The following is a 13540-nucleotide window of genomic DNA, read 5'->3' on the forward strand; positions in this document are numbered from 1 at the left end:
GGAGTTCTCTGTATTTTCTGAATTTGTTGGCCTCTCTAGCAAGGTTGCGGAAGTTTTTATGGACAATATCCTGAAATATGTTTGCCAAGTTCTTTGTTCCTCTCTTTCTCTTTCAGGGATTCCAGTGATTCATAGATTTGGACTCTTTACATAATTCCATAATAGTCGGAGGTTTTGTTCGTTTGTATTTATTCTTTTTTCTTCATTTTTGCCTGATTGTCTTATTTCAAAGAACCAGACTTCAAGTTCTGAGATTCATTCCTCAGCGTGGTTTATGCTGCTGTTAATACTTGTGATTGTATTGTGAAATCCTTTTGTTGTGTTATTCAGCTCTGTCAGACTCATTAGGTTCTTTATCACAGAAGCTATTTAGTCCTTCATCTCCTGTAACACTTTATTGTGATTCTTATTTTCCTTGGATTGGGGTTTGCCATCCTCCTGAATCTTGATGATCTTTGTTTCTATCTATATTCCAAATAATATTTCTGTCATTCCAGCCAGTTCTTTCTTGTTAAAACTCTTGTTGGAGAACTGGTACAGTCATATGAAGGACATATGACACTCTGGCCATTTGATTTGCTGGAGTTCTTGTGTTGCTTCTTTCTCATCTCTGCATGTGAGTGCTTCTTTAACTGCGTTGTAGATTGAATATAGTCAATAGACTTCTTTTCTGGATGTTTTAATCAGGCCAAGGATTTGTGGAAGTTCTTTCTTTAAAGCTGATGTTTTGTCTCTAGTTTCAGAAAAGAGTATATTAGTGAGATATTTTTGGTGTTCAAGTTTTGGGGTGTAAGCCAGCTGGTAACACTTAAACTTCTTGGTCATTAGACTCTTGCTTAGCTCTGTGGCTCCCCCATGTTTCCTCACAGTTACTGCTGTGTTCCTTCTCAGTGGTCTGAAAATGTGGGTTCCTCTCCCCCTTGAGTGCTGGCTATGGTACATGACTTGGCACTCCTGGGCTGGCCACTGCAGCTCTGGGCAATCTCAATTTTTATGTTTCTTTCCCAGCTTAGAGGCAGCAGAGGAAGAAGTTTTAATAGTGGTTGTGGGCAAGGGTTATTTTCTTGACTCTTGGGGACGCTACCCCAGAGATATGCAGGGCAGCAGTCGCTCAGTGCAGTCAGCTCAAGATGGAGAGTTTGTCCTATAGACCCAAGCCAGGGGTTCCCTGTCTGGTAATGAGCTGTGAAGGGGTGTGTGGGACCTGTGGAAGATGGAATGGCTTCCTCTCCTTGGGTCAACTGCAGCTTGTTGGAGGTATAAATAAGGCATTTAGGGTATTTGCTCCTTGGTTAGTCCACGGGTGGCAAGGGTGACAGAGGCAGTGGCAGAAAAACTTTCAGTTCCCCCTGGATGCTCTGTCCAGGGCATTGCCTAGTTGGTACTGGCTCAACAGTTCTAGTGGGAGGGGTGCTGGAGGCCCAGGCCTGGAGGACCTGCTCAGTGATGAGATATGGGAATGGGTACCCACATAACTGCCTGGCCAATTTTCCATAGGGCTACTGTGGTATGCTTGGGGACTGCTCCAGTCCCTAGTCACCTTGGATTTTCCAGAACCTAGAAGTGTTACCAGTGAAGGCAGTGAAACAGCAAACATGACAGCTTGTCTCTCCCTCTGGGAGTTTTGTCCCAGGGAGGTACAGACCGGGTGTCAGCCCAAAGGAACATGTAGGACGTGACTGGAGAGGATGTGGCTAGAGACCCCAGTTGAGAGGTCCCACCCAATGAGAAGGAATGGAATCAGGACTCACCCAAAAAAGCAATCTGGCCACATTTTGGTAGAGTAGCTCTCCTGTGCTTGGTTTCCACTTCAGCCTCTGGTCATCTCAGACCCTCTGAAGTCCAAACACTAGAATGGCTGTTGTCAAGCAGCAAAGGTGCCCAAACTTCCTCCCTCTGGGAATGCTGTCCTGGGGGGAATTCAGATCTTTGTGGCTGGAGAGCTCAGGCAGGGTTGGCTAGAGGCCCTGGTTGGGAGGTCCTGCCCAGTAAGGAGGAATGGGTAACTGGGTGAAATTCCAAGACAATGGGTCTTATTTTGTGAAGTGCTGTGGAAGTGAGACCTGTGAGCTGTTGCTGCTCAGCCCCCTGGATACAGCCTCTTTCCTAGGGGTATGTACAGGAGTCTAACATCTCACTTTGCAGGAGCTGAAGCTACTTTTTCTGGTAGTCCCAAGTATGTAAGTCTCTAGGGTCTACAGGCATGCCTTAGCAGCTGTACTGCTGACACTCCATGTAGTTCTGTTTGTCAGACTGAAGACTGAAGTCTCAGTGGCGTGGGTCCACAAAGAAAGTCTTCTGATCTGAGGGTTGAAAATATCTGTGGGAGAAGCATGGTTTCCTGGGGACACTCATTCACTCACCATTTCTCTGGACTGGGGAGGATTCCCTGGCTCTGTGTTGCTCCCAGGTGGGCCATTGTCCTGTCCTGCTTTTTCTCTTCTCTATGGGTCAAGTTGTTTCCTTGATTAATCCCAAGGCAAGTACCTGGACATTTCAGTTGAAGGTATTGTATTTACTTGCCCGTTCTGTTTCTCTCCATGTGAGGCACACACACTAGCTGCTCCTGGGTGAGCATCTTGGCTACTCCCTACTTTTAGTTCTTTAAGGACTCTCCATACTGTTTTCCATAGTGGCTGTACTACTTTACATTCCCATCAGCAGTATAAAAGTGTTCCTTTTCCACCACATCCATGCCAATGTCTATTTTTTTTTGATTATTAAATTATATGGTATATATATATATGAAATGGTATCTCATTATGGTTTTAATTTGTATTTCCCTGAGTATTAGTAATGTTGAGCATTTTTTCATATGTTTCTTGGCCATTTATACATCTTCTATTAAGAACTGTCTATTCATGTATTTGCCCACTGTTTGATGAGATTGTTTTATTCTTGCTGATTTGTTTGAGGTCCTTTTAGATTCTGGATATTAGCCTTTTGTCAGATGCATAGTTTGTGAAGATTTTCTCCCACTCTGTGGGTTGTCTTTTTACTCTGTGGTTTCTTTTGCTATGCAGAAGCTTTTTAGTTTAATTAAGTCCCACCTATTTATCTTTGTTTTTGTTGCATTTGCTTTTGGTTTCTTGATTTTGAATTCTTTGTCTAAGGCAATGTCTAGAAGAGATTTTTCGATATTACATCTTAGAGTTTTTATGGTTTCAGGTTTTAGATTTCAGTCTATGATTCATCCTGAATTGATTTTTATATAAGGTGAGAGATGAGGGTCCAGTTTCATTCTTCTACATGTGGTTTGCCAATTATCCCAGCACTATTTGTTGAATAGGGTGCCCTTTCACCACTTAATGTTTTTATTTGCTTTGTCAAAGATCAGTTGGTCATAAGTATTTGGCTTTATTTCTGGGTTCTCTTCTATTCCATTTGTCTATGTACCTATTTTTATTCCATGCTGTTTTGGTAACGATAGCCTTGAAGTACAGTTTGAAGTCAGGTAATGTGATATCTCGAGATTTGTTCTTTTTGCTTAGTCTTGCTTTGGCTATGTGGGCTCTTTTTGGGTTCAATATAAATTTTAGGATTGTTTTTCTAGTTTTGTGAAGAATGATGATGGTATTTTGATGGAAATTGCATTGAATTTGTAGATGGCTTTTGTCAGTCTGGTCATTTTTACAATATTAATACTACCTATCTATGAGTATGGAATATGTTTCCATTTGTTTATATCATCTCTGATTTCTTTCAGCAGTGTTTTACAGTTTTTCCTGTAGAGATCTTTCAACTACTTGGTTAATTATATTTCTAAGTATTATATTTTATTTTTACAGCTGTTGTGAAAGGGATCGAGTTCTTGATAGGATTCTCAGCTTGGTCATTGTTGGTGTATAGCAGTGCTACTGATTTCTGTACATGGCTTCTGTACCTTGAAACTTTACTGAATTCATTTACCAGACCTAGGAGCTCTTTAGATGAGTCTTTAGGGTTTTTCTATGTATAAGGTCATAACATCAGCAAACAACAACAGTTTGATTACTGATTTATATGCCCTTTTTATTTTTTTCTTCTGTGAATTTTTTTTTTTTTTGGCTGGGACTTCCAGTACTATGTTAAATAGAAGTGATGAAAGTGGACATTCTTGTCTTGTTCCAGTTCTCAAAGGGAATGCTTTCAACTTTTCCCCATTCAGGATTATGTTGGCTGTGGGTTTGTAATCGATGACTTTTATTACATTAAGGTATATCCCTTCTATGCCAATTTTGCTGAGGGTTTTAATCATAAACAGATGCTGGATTTTGTTGAATGCTTTTTATGTGTCTATTGATCATATGGTTTTTGTTTTTAATTTTGTTTATATGAGGTATCACATTTATTGACTTGCATATATTAAACTATCTCTGTGTCTCTGATATGAAATCCACTTGATCATGATGTACTATCTTTTTGATATGTTGTTGGATTAGTTGGCATTTTGTTGAGAATTTTTGTATCTATGTTCATCAGGGATATTGGTCTCTAGTTAGTTGTTGTTGTTGTTGTTATATCCTTTCCTGATTTTGTTATTAGGGTGCTACTGGCTTCTTAGAAAAATGTAGGAAGGATTCTCTCTTAATCTTTTAGAATACTTTCAGCAGGATTGGTACCAAATCATCTTTGAATGTCTGATATAATTCAACTGTGAATCCATTTCCCTTTGAAGTTAATCTTTGCTTTTAGTCCACTGTGATGTAAGAGGATATTTTATATTATTTTGATTTTTTAAAATTTATTGAGACTTGTTTTGTGGCCTATCATATGGTCTATGTTGAAGAATGTTCCATGTGCTGATGAAAACAATGTATATTCTGCAGTTGTTGAGTAGAATGTTCTGTAAATATCAAATCAATTTGCTCTCAGGTATAGTTTAAAACCATCATTTCTTTGTTGACTTTCTGTCTTGATGACCTGTCTAGTCCTGTCAGTGGAGTATTGAAGTCACTCAACATTATTGTATTGCCATCTATATAATTTCTTAGGCATAGTAGTATGGCGTTACGAATTTGGGAGTTCCAGTGGTAGGTGCATATGTATTTAAGATTTTGATATTTTCCTGTTAAGTTAATCCTTTTAGTATTATATAATGTCCTTCTTTGTCTTTTTTTACCCTGTTGTTGTTTTAAAATCTGTTTCGTCTGATATAAGAATAGTAAATCCTGCTGACTTTTAGTTTTCATTTTCATGGAATATATTTTTCCACCCTTTTACCTTAAGTTTGTGTGAGTCCTTATGTGTTAGGTGAGTTTCTTGGAGACTGTTGGAGACAGCAGATCCTTGGTTGGTAAATTTGTATACACTCTGCCATTCAGTATCTTTTAAGTGGAGCATTTAACCCATTTAAATTCAGTGTTAGTATTGAGATGTGAGGTACTGTTCTATTCATCATGCTGGTTGCCTAAATATCATGTTTATTTTTCACTGTCTTATTGTTTTATTGGGCCTGTGAGATTTCTGCTTTAAGGAGGTTCTATTTTGATGTATTTTGAGGGTTTGTTTCAAGACTTAGAACTCCTTTTAATATTTCTTATAGTGCTGGCTAGGTAGTATTAAATTTATCTAAAAAATGCTTTATTCTTCATTTATGGAGTTTCGTTTTGCTGGATACAAAATTCTTGGCCGACAATTGTTTTTTTTAAGGAGGCTAAAGATAGGACCCCAGTTTCTACTGGCTTGTAAGCTTTCTGCTGAGAAATCAGCTGTTAATCTGATAGATTTTCCTTTACAAGTTACCTGATGCTTTTGTCTCACAGCTCTTAAGATTCTTTCCTTTGTCTTGAATTTAATAAGCTGATGACTATGTGCCTGGGTGATGATCTGTTCATGAAGAATTTCCCAGGAGTTCTACCAGACTCTTGTATTTGGATGTCTACATCTCTAGCAAGGCCAGGTAAGTTATCCTCAATTATTCCTTCAAATAAACTTTTCAAGTTTTAGGTTCTCTTCTTCCTTAGAAACATCAATTCTTCTTAGGTTTGGCTAATAATTTAACATAATCCCAAATTTCTTGGAGATTTTGTTCATTTTTAAAAATTCTTTTTTTCTTTGTCTTTGTGTGATTGGGTTTATTTAAAAGCCTTGTCTTCCACCTCCAAGGTTCTTTTTTCTATGTATTCTAGTTTATTGTTGAAATTTCCCAGTGCATTTTATATTTCTCTAAGTGTGATTTTGATTTCCAGAAGTTGTGATTGTTTTTCCTTCATATTTATTTCTCTGTAGAATTTTTCTTCCATATTGTGTATTGTTTTCAAAATTTCTTTAAGTTGATTATCACCTTTCTCTGGTACCTTCTTGAATAGCTTAATAATCAACCTTCTGAATTATTTTACTTGGCAATTTGGAGATTTCTTTTTGATTTGGATCCATATTTTGGGAGCTGGCATGATATTTTGGGGGTGTTGTAGAACCCTGTTTTGTCATATTACCAGAATTACTTTTCTGATTTCCTCTCATTTGGGAAGACTATTTCAAAAAATTGTTCTTGAATTTGTTTCTGGTTGAACTTTTTTTTTTTTTTTTTTTTTTTTGTTCTTGCTTTTTCCTCTTAAGGATTAGAGTTTAATATTTATTTTAGCCTAATTTGAACTTTGGTTCTTGTGTGGGTGAAGACTGTATAAAGTCCTTAGTTACAGAGTCTTTGTGTGCTGACTTTGTCCAATACCTGTTGTAGTAGTTGTATTTTTGGTGTGTAGGCGAGTTCTCTGTCTTCTATGGAGTTGGGATGGTAGGTATCTCTTGAAACTTATCTTGTTCTCTCATGGTATATAGTTTATTTATTTATTGATTGATTTATTATTTTCCTGGTATTTTATTTACTGAGTTGATGGTAGATAATTCTGGGTAGGCACCTGTTGGGGCTAAGGCAGGTAGGTAGATGTAATGCCCATTGGTCGGCCGATGTCCCAGCCTTGATGAAAGTTGCTGGGGGAGCTTTTTATTAGATGTGTTAAGGTTTTGTCAGGGTTAAGATTAGGAGCTACCTCAGTTCCCCTGACAGGTCAGCAGGAAAGCCATCCACCTCACAGTCTCACTTTGTTGTCCCAGTGTTGTGACTATTCAGATCACACAGGCACCTCTTTCTGTCTATAGGAAGGTTGATGTTCCAAGTAGGGGGGAATTATGACTCTACCTCTAGTGCAGGGCTGAATCTGGAATTTACTACTCCTGTGGAGCTGTACTTACCCTGGATTGTTCCAGAAAGGCTGTCTATTGGTGCATCCATGCTGCATTCCTATGGGGAAGCCCCAACTGTGTCTGTGGTAGTATACCAGTGGGGAACAAGGACCCCTGCTCTGAGGCCCTTTATGATTATAGGGGCTGCCTGCCTGTTGGAGAATAAGGACAGACATTCTCTACTTCACCTAGCACTGAAATTGTGTCTCTGCTGTGAGAAAGAAAGTACCTACGAATGGGAAGATTTGGAACTCAAGGCCTGCTGTTCAGATTCTTGTCCCATGAGGCAATACCTTGATGTAGTGCTCTCCTCCTTCCTTTAGTGATGGGGCTTCCTGAGAGCCAGACTGCAGCAATTGTTACTGCTTTTCTGGGTTTAGCCACCCAGCGGGGCTCCATGCTGGTGCTGGGGAATATCTGCAAAGCGTCTTGTGATGTGATCCATCTTCAGGTCTCCAAGACAGCCATGTGTACCAGCACAACTCTAGTGGATGTGGCAGGGGAGTAGAGTAGACTTGGTGAGAACCCTGGTTGAAGATGTGTTTAGTGCTCTGGCTTTCTTGAATGCTGGCTATGCTAGCAGTGAAGTTGTCCATGACTGCTAGCAACTTCACTGCTAGAATAGCCAGCATTTGAGAAAGGTAACCAGGACTTCTGGTTAGCCAGGATTTTTCTGGCAGTAGAATTAGCTGTTGCTTTCTCCTTCCTGGGAGCAGGGTTATTCTGTTATGAGTTGCTGTAATGGCAAGAGTTGGTTGGCCTCTAGCCCAGAGGTGATGCTTTCAAGAGAGCATCAGCTGTGGTAGTAGCAGTGGAATATAAGCTTGGCCTAAGTTGATCGGGGAGATATTCTGGTATCTCAGGTGATGGGTGGAGCCATAAAGCTCTCAAGAGTTTTTGTCTTTTGTGTTCAGTTACCAGCGTGGGTAGAGAAATGTCATCAGGTGGAATAGGGTTAGGTGATCTGAGCTCAGTCTCTCCTTGGGTGGGGCTTGCTACAGCCACTGCGGGAGATGGGGTGTGGTTCTCAGGCCAATGAGGTTTTACCTTAGAGGAGATTATTGCTGTCTTTGCTGTGCCATATAGCTCACCACAGAAGTGGGAGATAGCTTGTAGCAAAAGATCTCACCCAGCTCCCGCACAGTTGGTGAGGCTGGTCTTGCTCCCCGCCCTGCTAACAGCACCAAGTTTAGATCCAGGCAGCCTGCTTGCAGAACCCTGATCTTGTTCCAGGCCATAAACTTCCTGGCTGAGAAATCATGCTCCGGCTTTCAGGCCCCTCCCCTCCCAGTCTTCCCACAGTGTCGTCGGTGGCTCCTATGATTGTATCTGCAGCAGTTTCTGTTTGCTCCCCAGATTCTACGCAAAAAAGCCCTTGCCCAGTCAAAATTATTACAAAATTTGTTCAGAAGTTTCTTATACTCTGTGACTCCTCCCTAATTCTGCTGGCTGCCTTCCCTAAGGGCCCCTGTGAGATATACTCAGGGATGGCTTTCCCAGGCTTGAGCTTTGGAGACTGGGAGTGCCTATAAGGTCTTCCCACTGCTACTTTTACATTTCACACAGCTCCCTAAATCTGTTCTAGCTCTAGCTCAAGTTATGTCCTTCTCTACTGATCTGGATTTTCAGATTACCCAGTGGGGATATGTGTTTGAAGGAAGGTTTTTCCTCCTCAGATTTTGGGAACACACAATTTTTCACCCGTCTGGTGGAATTTGCAGCGGTGTAGTGAATTCTTTTAGTTTTCCTGGGATATTCCCACAGTGGCTGTTGAAACAAAAGTTCACTGTGTGACTCTCCACACACTGTTCTGTCCATCCAAGTGACAGCTGCACACCCTGTCTCCTATCTGCTATCTTCTTTCCTTCTGTTTTATAATTGTTTTAATTAAAATTTTCATTCAGAAATATCATAGCAATTTATCCGTTTATCAGCATTTGTACTTCAATTCATTTACCAATGTAGATTCCCAGGTCACACAGATCATAGCCCATGTTCTAAATTATTATGTTCTTCTTATTAGCTTATATAACTAGTTTGTCAGGTGAAGATGTTCACATTTAAAACTTCTTTTATGTTGAAATATAACATACATTTAAAAGAAAAACATATCCCATCAATTTTTTTCATATGTATATTCACAAAAATAATTATTAAATGATTCCCTTACTTGAAAATGACAAAGATATTAAAAATCATTTTAGATTTTACATTTGTCTTTATAATATTTAAGTTACTAGAGTTCTTGTTGGGGTTCATACGTGATATGGAGACCTTATTTTCCTGCTTTTGTAGGAATAACGGAGGTAAGTATTTTTTTTCAAACATTACCTGTTGAATAACCAATATTTTTCCAGCAATTATAAATGCTAACCTATTTATATTGCAAACCAAAATGCCTTCATCTAGGCCTTTTATTATGAATAATTGATTTTGCTTATTCATTTATTAATTATAAGTTTATAGAGGAAGGAGGCAAAGCAAGATGGCGGAATAGAACTCTCCAACATTTGTCCCCATTCAGCAACACCAAATTGAACCAACTATCCGTGCAAAACAGCATCCTTATCAGAAATAAAAATCAGGTGAGTAGTGATAGCACCTAGTTCTAACATAATATCTAGGAAAGAGGCATTGAAGACTCTTGCATTACCTACATTACCCCTCTCCCATTCCTTGTGTCATAGGGAGAGACAATCTGTGTCCTGGGAGAGGGACAGTGAAGTGATTATGGAACTTTGCATTGGAATTCAGTACTGCTCTGTCACAGGGGAACATGACACATGGCAGAATTCTGCTGGTTCCTGCAGGGGACCATCTATATCAGTCCTGGGCCAAAAAGGAATTCCCCCCCCGTAGGAGGAACCTAAGTTTAGCTGGCTTCACTATCGCTGACTAAAGTGGCCTGGAATCTGGAAGAAAATTGAGCAGCAGTCAGGCCACAAGAACTGCAGTCATTGTATAAGCTCTAATGTTTTTCTGGTCTCAAAGGCAGTTGACTTGGGGTGTGTGTAACCTAGCATGACATCAGCTGTAGTAGCCAAGGGAGTGCTAACATCATTCCTCCCCCAACTCTAGACAATGCAGCTCAGTGAGAGACTCCTTTTGCTTGTGGTAAGAAGAGGAAAGAGTACAGAGAACTTAGTATTGCAACTTGTGTACCAGCTCAGCTACAGTAAAATAAGGCATGAAGCAGATTCCTGAAGCCTCCAATTTCAGGCCTTAGCTTCTGTATGGCATTTCCAGATGCACCCCAGGCCAGAATAAAATCAATTGCCTTTAAAGAAAGAATGTAAACCTGGCAGAATTCACCACCACGTGTAAAAAAGCCCCTTGACCTTGAATAAACGTTAGCAATAGGCAGTAGTTGCCATGGGCCTTGGGCAAGACTCAGTACTGTGATGGCTTCAGGTGTGACCCAGTGCGGTGCCAGCTACGGCATGCATGGGAATGCTAACGTAACCTCTTCTCTAATTCCAGGTAGCACAATGCATAGAAACTCCTTTGGTTGGGGAAAAAAGAGGAAAGGCGTGAGACACTTTGCTTGGTTACTACGGGAATTCTCACTTATCTTACCCAAGTCCGCCAAGGTGGCACCCCCAAGAGTCAGCCAGAGTTGCAGCATTACTGGGCTTGGCGCACCCCCAATACCAGTATGGTTGCAGTGACTACAGGCTTAGAGCACAACACTCAATTCTCTTTGAATACTTAGAAAGCTTTCTCAAGAAGGATGACCACAAAGAAGTCAATACTAGAATACTTAATTCTTCGATGCCTACACATCAGCAAACATCCTCAAGTATCAAGAACATCCAGAAAATCATGACCTTGCTGAGCAAGCTAAATAAGCACCAGGCACAAATCTCAGGGTGTTGGAGATATGTTGACTATTGAGACAGAACATTCAATAAAGCAGTTTTAAGAAAGCTCAACAGACTTGAAGATAACACAGAGAAGGAATGCAGAGTTCTGTCAGAGAAATTTAAAAAATACATTGAAAAAATTTTGTAAAAAGGAAGCAGAAATTCTGGAACTAAAATATCCAATTGAAAAGCTGAAAACTGCATCAGGGTCTCTCAACAGCAGAACTGACAAAGCAGAAGAAAAAATGAGTCAGCGTGAAGACAGACTATATGAAAATACACAATCAGAGGAGAGTAAATAATAAAAAAGTAGATCAGGATAAACATTTTAATCAAAGAAATAATAATAGAGAACTTTTCAAACCTACAGAAAGATATAAATTTCCAGGTAAAAGAAGGCCATGAAACAGCAAGCAGACTCAACCCAAATAAGACTACCTGAAGGCATGTAATAATCAAATTCTCAAAAGTCGTGGATAAAGAAAAGACTCTAAAAGCAGCAAGAGAAGAGAGTGGGATGACGTATTGATAATGCTGAAGGAAAATAAAAGTCCAACCTAGAATACTATGACAGCAAAATTATTCTACGGTTATGACAAAAATAAAGACTTTCCCAGAAAAACAAAAGTCTGAGGGATTTCTTTAACACTAGATTTGTCTTCAAAAAATGCTAAAGAGAGTTCTACAATCCAAAAACAAAGGGGGCTAACAAACAACAATAAATGATTTGAAAGTATAAAATTAAGTGGTAATAGTAAGTACACAGACAAACGCAGAATAACACTATAATAGTGGTGATATAAACCACTCATATCATCAGTAGGAAGACAAAAAGACAAACCTATGAAAAAAAAAAAACTCCAACAATTTTTAGGAGATAGGCCATATAAATAATTAAATAGAGAAAGCATGAGGTCAGGAGATCGAGACCATCCTGGCTAACACGGGGAAACCCCGTCTCTACTAAAAATACAAAAAATTAGCCGGGCGCGGTGGCTGGTGCCTGTAGTCCCAGCTACTCCGGAGGCTGAGTCAGGAGAATGGCGTGAACCAGGAAGGCGGAGGTTGCAGTGAGCCGAGATTGCGCCACTGCACTCCAGCCTGGGCGACAGACCGAGACTCCGTTTCAAAAAAAAACAAAAAATAGAGAAAGCAAAAAGTTAGACAGCAGGGGAGAATGAGGTTAAAATGTAGAGTTTCTTAGGTTTCTTTTATTATTATCATTTTTTTGCTTGTTTTTCTCTTTTCTTGTAATAAAAGTTGAGTTGTCATTAGTTTAAAATAATTTGCTATAATATGTTATCTGCAAGCCTCATGGTAGCCACAAACCAAAAACCTATAACTGATACACAAAAAACAAAAAGCAAGAAATTAAAATATAGTGAAAAGAAAATCACTTTTATACAAAAGACAGGAAGGAAGGAAGAAGGAAGGAAGGAAGGAAGGAAGGAAGGAAGGAAGGAAGGAAGGAAGGAAGGAAGGGTGGGCCAGTGAAACAACTAGGAAGCAAATAACAAAATGGCAGAAGTAAGACCTTACCTATCAATAATAACATTGAAAGAAAAAGAACTAAATTACCCAATCCAAAGACAAAGAGTGGGTGAATGTATTAATAATATTTGCAAAGAACCAATTTGACAAGAGATTAATAGCCAAAATATATAACGAGCTCAGGTATCTCAACAGAAACAAAACTGATAATCTGATTGAAAAGTAGACAAAAGCTCTGAATAAACATTTCTCAAAAGAAGACATACAAATGACCCTTAGGCACATTAAAATTGCTCCATGTTATTAATTATGAGAAAATGTAATCCAAAACCACAATGATATATATCACCACAGTTAAAATGACTCATCCAAAAGAGATGCAATAATGAATGTTTACAAGGATTTGGAGAAAGGGGAACGCTTTTACGCTGCTGGTGGAAAAGTAAATCAGTACAACCACTATGAATAACCTTATAAAGATTCCCCAAAAAATTAAAAATAGAACTACTGTGTAATCCACCCATCCCACTGCTGAGGATATATTCAGAAGGAAGGAAATCAGTATATCAGAGTTATCTGCACTCCCATGTTTCTTCAGCACTATTCACAGTGGTCAAAATATGAAAGCAACCCATGTGTTCATCAGTGGATTGTTGGATGAAAAAGAAGTGTGTGTGTATGTCTGTGTGTCTGTGTGTGTCTCTGTGTGTGTATTCACAATAGGATATTATTCATCCATAAAAAGGAATAAAATCCTGTCATTTACAAGAACATAGATGGGCTGGGAAACATCATGTTGTTTGAAATAAGCCAGACACAGAAAGACAAATATCACATAATGTCAATTGCATGTGAGAGCTAAAAAAGAAAATTTAACTCATGGAGATAGAGTGTGAAGTAATGTTTGCCAGAGGAGGGGAAGTGTCATGAGGAGGATTGGATAAAGTGTAGATGGCTAATGGGTGCAAAAATATAGTTAGTAGAATGAAGAAATTCTAGTATTCAATAGTACTATATGGTGA

The 13540-nt window shown here is 39.2% G+C and overlaps 1 long non-coding RNA gene across 1 annotated transcript; it reads left to right on the forward strand.

Annotated features, from left to right (window-relative positions):
* The first annotated feature begins 5599 nt into the window (after positions 1-5599).
* Positions 5600-11874, forward strand: LOC117062090. The gene is made up of 3 exons (XR_004428211.1): positions 5600-5881; positions 9624-9749; positions 10645-11874. It is a non-coding gene; the product is annotated as an uncharacterized LOC117062090 (long non-coding RNA).
* The last annotated feature ends 1666 nt before the right edge of the window (positions 11875-13540 follow it).

The sequence above is a fragment of the Trachypithecus francoisi genome, unplaced genomic scaffold, assembly GCF_009764315.1.
Source record: "Trachypithecus francoisi isolate TF-2019V2 unplaced genomic scaffold, Tfra_2.0 Lachesis_group17, whole genome shotgun sequence".
NCBI lineage: Eukaryota > Metazoa > Chordata > Mammalia > Primates > Cercopithecidae > Trachypithecus > Trachypithecus francoisi.